This window comes from Impatiens glandulifera, chromosome 1, assembly GCF_907164915.1.
Source record: "Impatiens glandulifera chromosome 1, dImpGla2.1, whole genome shotgun sequence".
Lineage (NCBI taxonomy): Eukaryota > Viridiplantae > Streptophyta > Magnoliopsida > Ericales > Balsaminaceae > Impatiens > Impatiens glandulifera.
Genome location: NC_061862.1, coordinates 3,758,574 through 3,766,600, shown reverse-complemented (window position 1 = coordinate 3,766,600; position 8,027 = coordinate 3,758,574).

Here is an 8,027-nt window from a genome sequence, read left to right as displayed (position 1 = left end):
TTTCCGGTCATCTCTCCTCGGTTTTCAACATTCCCACTTGAAATGTCCCAAACAATTGCAGTTATAACATCTTACATTAGATTTATCACCATAGTTGTAGTTGTTTATCGGTTGGCTTCTCTTCATGAATCTCCCAAATTTTTGTGCAAGCATTGCCATGGCATCCTCGGTGAACTGTTCAGCGGTTCTGATCGGTGCAGGTATAACCGGTTCTGTGGATGTGATCAATGCTCTGGTTGAGGTTGAGGCTGAGACTTCTTCTTCAGTCCTAGATCTCATTTCGATCTCATTTCAAACTCATATGCCTTAAGATCTTCGAATACATCGTGTAGTTTCATCTTTCTTAGGCAGTTTGATTCCCTCATCACCATTGTCTTTATGTCCCATGTACTTGGAAGAGATCTTAATGCTTTCATGATGACCTCCTTGTTATCATACATCTTGCCAAGAGTTGATAGCTCGTCTATCACACCTGTGAACCGGTCACTGTATTCTCTCATTGTTTCTCCCGGTTTCATCTTGATGTTTTCAAACTTCTGAGTAGCTACCATTACCTTGTTTTCCTTGGTTCTTTCATTTCCCTCATGGATCTGAATCACCGTTTCCCATGTTTCCTTAGCTGTTTTATAGTCTCTGATCTTGCAATACGTGTTTCTGTCCACACCGTTGGAGATGCGGTTTCTGGCATTGTTATCCAGATTGTTTCTTCTCCTATCTTCAGCTGTCCAATCCTTCTTGTCCTTGTCAATTATTATCGGTCCTTCGGCTATAATGAACTGCATTTCATCATACATGGTGATTAAGTGCAGGTGCATGCATGCCTTCCAGTTGGCAAAGTCGTCACCTTCTAGCATTGGGGGCCTATCGAAAGACATGCTTGCTTGAGTATTGAAACTAACTACTCAGATACCAATTGTTAGGATCTAGGTCGCGGCTGGGGGACCGGGGTCTGGCCGGTTAGCGCGTCTCACTCAAAGGGTGGTGATTAATCCGGTTAGAGATTAACACCGGAGTTTCAATACTACACAAACTGTAACAAACCCTTGAACTAAGTTCAAGCGCGGAAGTGGTTTGTTTCAGGTTGAAGCAGCACACTTATAAGGTAGGCAGAATCGGTTTTGAACAGGACAGGTCTGGAAGTTGCTGAGTCAGTTTTGTAGCTTAGTAGTTCGGTTTGAGTAAGGTTGAGTCGGTTGGAGCGGTATTAGTAGATTAGTGCAGATCGGTTATAAAGTAAAGTAAGCAGAAAACAAATAACAAGACAGATTTTTATGGATGCTCGGAGATAAAACTCCTACGTCACCCCTTCCTCTCGAAACCGCGAGAAGGATATTCACTTAGGAATACAAACACAATCCGATTGAGACTTATTTCCTGCTCGATAATACTCGTACAATTTTAACCAAAATTGTAGAATTACACTTCAAATAAGCGCTTAAGCTTTCTAGAGATAGAACACAATCTTTTCACTTAGGTTGTAGAATGTTCAGAACTTGTAAGAATTGCCCTTGAAAATTGTCCCTTGTGTGTCTTGTGTCTATTGTGTCTATTGTTTACTCCTCTTCAGCTCCTTCTTTTATAGGTGAAATGTGTCAACGGTCACATTTCATTTCCTTAAATCTGATTGGTTGAGCAGAGGTTCAGTGATTCAGATCTGGCGGGCTATTCTTCAGACCTGGCGGTCTAGTCTTCCAGTGTGTAGGTCAAACCGGCTAGGATTGTCTTTTACTCAATGTGGCAACTGACGGTTAGACAATTGTCTATACTTGGAAGATTGCCTTTCTGATTTATCCTGAAGTAGAAAGATCTTGTAGGACTATCTTCTGCAGCCTGCAGACTGTCCTCAGACTTGTATGAATATGGCAATATTCAGTCTGTTCCTTTGGTATCATTCATTCTCAACAGATACCCGAAGTATCTGTTTATGCTGGTCGGTTGTTTATGTTAACCGGATCACTTTCGGTTTTTCCATGGCTTCTGATTGACCGACTGTTTAATTGATTCTTGCTTTCTAATTTAGCCGATCTTGACTTTTTTGTGCGGTCATTTTTCTGGTCGGTTTAAATACTTGACCGGTTGAGTTTCTTAACCGGTTGAGTAATTTGACCGGTTCGGTCCTTTGCCTGTTCTTGCACAAGAGTTTTTTTGTTAAGTTTTATTTAACCGATCTAATTTTATCTAACAGAACCGTCATTCTCTTCTTCTTCCTTTGTTTCTTCTCTTCTTTATACAATGTTCTCTCTCTAGAAGTGATAGAATGAGCAGCATTTTAGGTTTTGCTTGTTTAATTAAATGCCTGATTGGGTTGGACCCAAAGGCCCAACAACAAACACTAAGAATTACAGTCTATAACCATCGGAATCAAAGTCTGAAAATCTGGCCAAGAAATGGTTTTTGTCAAAACTTTTTTCGGCGACTCTTGCTTCAATCCAGGCTCCTAGATAGTTTTCAGTACCTCCCAGAAGTGTTCTCCATGTGTTGTTATGAATCCAGAACGCCTATATATCAATCTGTAATTGAAAATTTTGAATTTTTTCAAAATTTCTTGTTTGATCGGGTTTGGTCTGTTCTTAAGTTTTATTATGTGATTTATTTATTTAGATACATTATATATATATCATGTATAAACTTTCTGTTGAAAGAGAATCGATCAAATTAACTTAAATCAAGAATTTCGAAAATTTGAGTTTGAAAATTGGATTTTCAAAATTTTTGTGTTCTTAGTTTTATTCTGGACTTTTTGATCCAATTGGTTTCTATACATGTTTGTTGATATGTTAGGATGATTTCCAAGTAACTATAACAACGTTTTGATTATGTTTGATCAAACTGTGTTTTTGAAAATCTTGAATTTTAATTCAACATTAAAAAACTGTTTTAATATTTGAATGATGTTTTTGTGTTGGTTTAGTTCAACTATATTCATCATTTCGAAGCTAATAGAATAAAAATGAGGTCTTGAAATGTCCTAATTTGAAAAATCCCAAAATTTGACATAGAAATGGTGTTTTGAAATTGATTTCTGTTAAGATCTTAAAAACATGATTTATATTAGGGTTTTTGTTCTTCATGGTCATATTAATTAGCTGTATCTTATAGATCATAATTCAAAGATATGAATCAAAAGTCATAGATTTTTGAAATTTTGACCAACATATAAACATCTCGGGTCTAGGGCTTTAGTCTAGGACCGGTAATCCTTGGTCCTGTTCTTCAGTCGCGACCATGAAAACCTAGTCTCTAACCGAGGACCAAAACCGGTTTTCGTCAGCTCTAACTGAGGACCAGGACCGGTGTTCTTGAGGAAGGACCGAGCCCCATGACTGATTTCTTTACATATGCACGACAAGAATCCTGCTTGAATAAATGAAATTTACAAGCTACTGAACACGTTGTCTCTAAAAAATGTTTAGTAAAAATCCAATGAACAGGCTCATACACGAGTTGCCCATAGTTGATCTGAATAATGTCAGGTATCTAGAAAATCTTAGAAAAAAATAGATTTCATATAGGAAAAAAAGATTTAAAGAAATTAGTTAGTAGTTAACATTTATACGGGTCTATTGGAAAAGGTCGACTTAAAAGACCAAATGATCTTAAATTCGATTTTCACCGAAAACACTTTGATTGGAAGCGAGGGACATGATCATGGTGTGTCATGATAGTTCTCTATAATTAAAAAAAAAATAGATCTTTTATATATAAACATAGGGGGTGCTTTTCTCACCCCCCCCTCTCATATTCTCACCCCTCGCACTCACTCCTTAATTAACTCCAAAATTACTTACTTATCCCTATCACTTTTATATAATTACCTTTCTTATTTTATTTATTTTATTTTATTTAATTATTAAGTTTTTTTATTAAATATAATTAATTAATTAAAAATACAAAATATTATTATTTTTATATTATAATTATTTAAAATATATTAAATATTGAAATGTGTACTAATTTAATAAAATATAAATATTTAATATTTTATTATATTAATTATATATATTTTTTTAAATACTTATAAAAAATATTTTTTTTATATAAATAAAATTATCTAACCAATAAATAAGATAAAGTCTTTAATATATTATATATTAATAATTAGTCAAATTAAATATAATGTTTTACTTAATAATATATACGATAACATTGCATAATATTTTTAATAATATTTTTTTATTAAATATTTCATATTTAACTTTTTTAAATATTTATTTTATATAAAATTATTATTTTATTTTAATTAATTTATTATAATTTTATTGTTAATATATAATATTTAAAATTAATTATATATCTTTTAGAATTTTTATCTTTTAATTTCTTAATATTAATAATTAAATAAAATAAAATAAGTAAAATAAATGAGAAAGGTAAATATATAAAAATGATAGGATAAATAAGTAATTTTGGAGTTAATTAAGGAGTGGTGCGGGGTGGGAATATGGGAGGGGGTGGGAAAAGCAATTTGCATAAACATATATTTTGAGGGATGATATTAGATTTCTTGGAATTAAGAAGTATATAATATCCTGAATACCAGTAGCCTTCTTTGTATGGGAAATGAGGAGATCATTGACCATCTCTTTGGGGACTTCCCATTTATTTCGTTGTTTTATGGCAAAGTTTCCACATCAATGAATCTTCTTAGCTTCCTATAAAAATGGATTGATATCAAGAAATGACAATCATCAAGACAAAGAGCAATAATTTTAGTTCAAATGTCTTCAAATGTTTCTTTATAAACATTGTTTATCATATTTGGATGGAGAGGAACCGCAAACATTTTCAAGAGTTCAAAATGATGTGGAGTTTTTTTGGAATTAAATTATCTTTGATGGAAACTCACTCATTCAAACGTGGAGGCAAATTCTGACTTGTGGAAAAAATTAGTTGATTTGTTAAAGATGGAGCATTGCATATGAAAAATCACCATTACTTCTGATTTCAAGCCGTTCTAAGCTTCATTGTTTGTGTCATTTACTTCTGTTCTCATACCGGTTGTTTTTTCTATTTTTTTATCTTGTTAGTCTTTCATTTTTGGCAAATACTTGTTCTATTTGAATTCTGAACTTTTGTAATCTTTTACCCTTTCTGGGTATTTTTATTTAATGATATTATGTTATTTATTAAAAAAAGTCTTATTTAAGAAAACATTTTAGTGTTATAAACCAATATATACAATAATTTACTAAAATAGTGTTGGAAGAAGAATGAGAACTTCTCGAAATAAATCATCTTCAATGTTAATAAAATCTATTATGTAGAGATTTGACTGTTTCTATTAAATCTATGATGTAGGAAGAGATTGACCCAAAAATTACAATATTTACAAAATCTAATAAGAGAATATTAAATGTAAGACTTAAATATATTGGTTGTATCAACAAGCACCAGTAGTCTAGTGGTAGAATAATATCCTGCCACGGTACAGACCCGGGTTCAATTCTCGGGTGCATTTATATGGAAAAATGATGATGAAATTGACTTCTATTGGCTGATTTGGGTCTACAATACATCATCTTCTTGGATGAAAGTGAAGCTTACTGAGTTCTTCCATTTCTTTTTGTTAAAAGCACATACTTTTCTAGCTGATTTGGGTCTGCAATACATCATCTTCTTGGATGAAAGTGAAGCTTACTGAGTTATTCCATTTCTTTTTGTTAAAAGCACATACTTTTCTAGGACCATCATCTCCTTATGTTATAAGTTGTATTGTTATCGCCTTCTTGTTTCTAATGGCTTACTGGGGTCTGCCATACATAAAAGATGTTAAATGAGGCTAATGAGTTTTCCATTTTTTTGTGTTAAATTGTTATACTTTCCTAGGACCACCATCTTCTTATGTTATAAGTTGTAGTGTTATTTCCTTCTTTTTTCCATTGGTTTACTAGGGTCTGCCATACATCATCTAATTAAGATGATAAATGAGGGTTTCCATTTTTTGTGTTAAAAAAACATAGTTTCCTAGGACCACCCTCTCCTTGTGTTATAATTTGTGTTGTTATTGCCTTCTGGTTATATATTGTTTAAGATCCTATGATTTATATTATTTAAAATAATGAAACAATCAGATACTTTTTAACCAACCTGACGAGGCTGAGGAACAAGTGTGTCAGTGTCCTCTACATCACTATGAACATCTTCATTGGATGCTTCAGTTAAACCTACAAACACAGAAGAATGAAATTAATAATAAACATATGAATTATTTGAAATATGAAAGAAATTTAGAACTGTAATTGTAATATTCCTTCCATAATCTTCTAAGGCCTACCTACCTTCTGATACTTCCAATTATCAGGACCCGCCCGAACATTGTGTTTTAAATTAAGCCCCAAACTCGAAATAAATATTCCTCACATTCTCTATTCTATCTTCCACAATAGGGGTTGAAAATAGATGATTCATTCTCCTGCAAGATTCAATCAGAACAGTTGTAAAGGTCAAGTTTCTAAAAACAAAGTCATGTTGAAGTCTTATTAACAAGCACACTGAGGGAATTTCTTCCATTTTCCTTTCAATTCATTACTCTCAGTATTGAAAGAAGAACATTGAACTTTCTTTGGACCCGATTCCCCATTTTAGGGGATAGGTAGACAGCCTATCAAATAGGTTCGGTCAAAATCATTCAAAACATTTTTATCCTTGGTGTTCAGAAAATTCTTATCTTTGTTGTCATGAACCGACAAGGACATTATAAAATGAGTAAGCGTTATGACTAATTCTTAACTAGGGACTGGCTTCGAAAGTGGGTTCGAAGTCTTTCTAAAAAGACTCACGATGAAGTTTTGTTTGTTGATTTCTTTCAAGATATCTTGCGATTGTTTAAAAATATTTCCAAACACATCGAGACACAACAGAACCCGAACCTAACCTAAAAGTTGAGATTAGGAGGATTGTCTAGTTTCACAAAAATAAATGTATTTAAAAGAGATATTGATTTGAAACTTTAAACAAAAAAAATCAACGAGCAAAGTATTCATCAAAAGGTTGAGACATTGAAATCACCATTGAGAAATTTCGCTAGGCGTATCGATTTGGTCATATATACCAATGATACTAAAAAATCAAAGGACAAAGTATTCATCAAAAATTTGAGGCTTTGAAATCACCGCTGGGCAATCTCACTAGGCGTATAAATTTTGTCAGATATACCGATGATAATAATAAAAAAATTCAATGAGCAAAGTATTCATCAAAATATTGAAAATTTGAAATTGCCGCTATACAATCTCACTAGGCGTGCTGGTTCTATCATATATACCCTGAGCATGAATTCATCAAAGCTTAGATTTTTCAAGGATTTCTCTCTAAAAAAAGTGAAGAGAGCAGATGAAACTCCGAAACACTTGGCTCAAGGTGGTTCTAAAAAAATGAATACCAAGTCCTTATCATAAGTCCTAAATTTGGTCACTTGATAAGTATAAAATGGGAGACTTTTTTGGACAACATTCTCTGTGTTGAGGAAAAAAGAAAGAAGTTGAAATTCATCTTGGTTGAGACAGTCAAGAACTTTTTGCAAGTCTTATGCGTTGAAAATGTTTCGGTCTAGAGCTAACCACGTGACATAAAGATCAAAGTCTTCTTTCATCACTCTTACATTACGAAAACAAAATACCATAGTCTTTACTAAGGGCATTTTGAGCATACATTCACGTATTCAAGCCCTGTGCTGATTATTTCATCTCTTCGTCATCATCTTCAACAATAATTGGCTGATCATCAAGGAAATTATCTACCACACTACCTTTGATTAATTTCTGAACGGTATATGAGATATCATATTCAAAAATCCTCATCATCCATTTGGCCAAACACAGCAAAAGAGGGATTCTTTGAAACAAGAAACGAATGAGATCAAGTCTTGACACTAGCTTGATTGGGTGAGCTTGTATATAATGGTGCAACCTCTTCTCTACCCAGGCTAGGGCCCAACAGACCTTCTCCACAAAAGAGTAATTAACTCATAATCGGTGGTCATCATTTTGCTGATGAATGGCGCAACCTCTTCGTTACCCAGGCTAGTG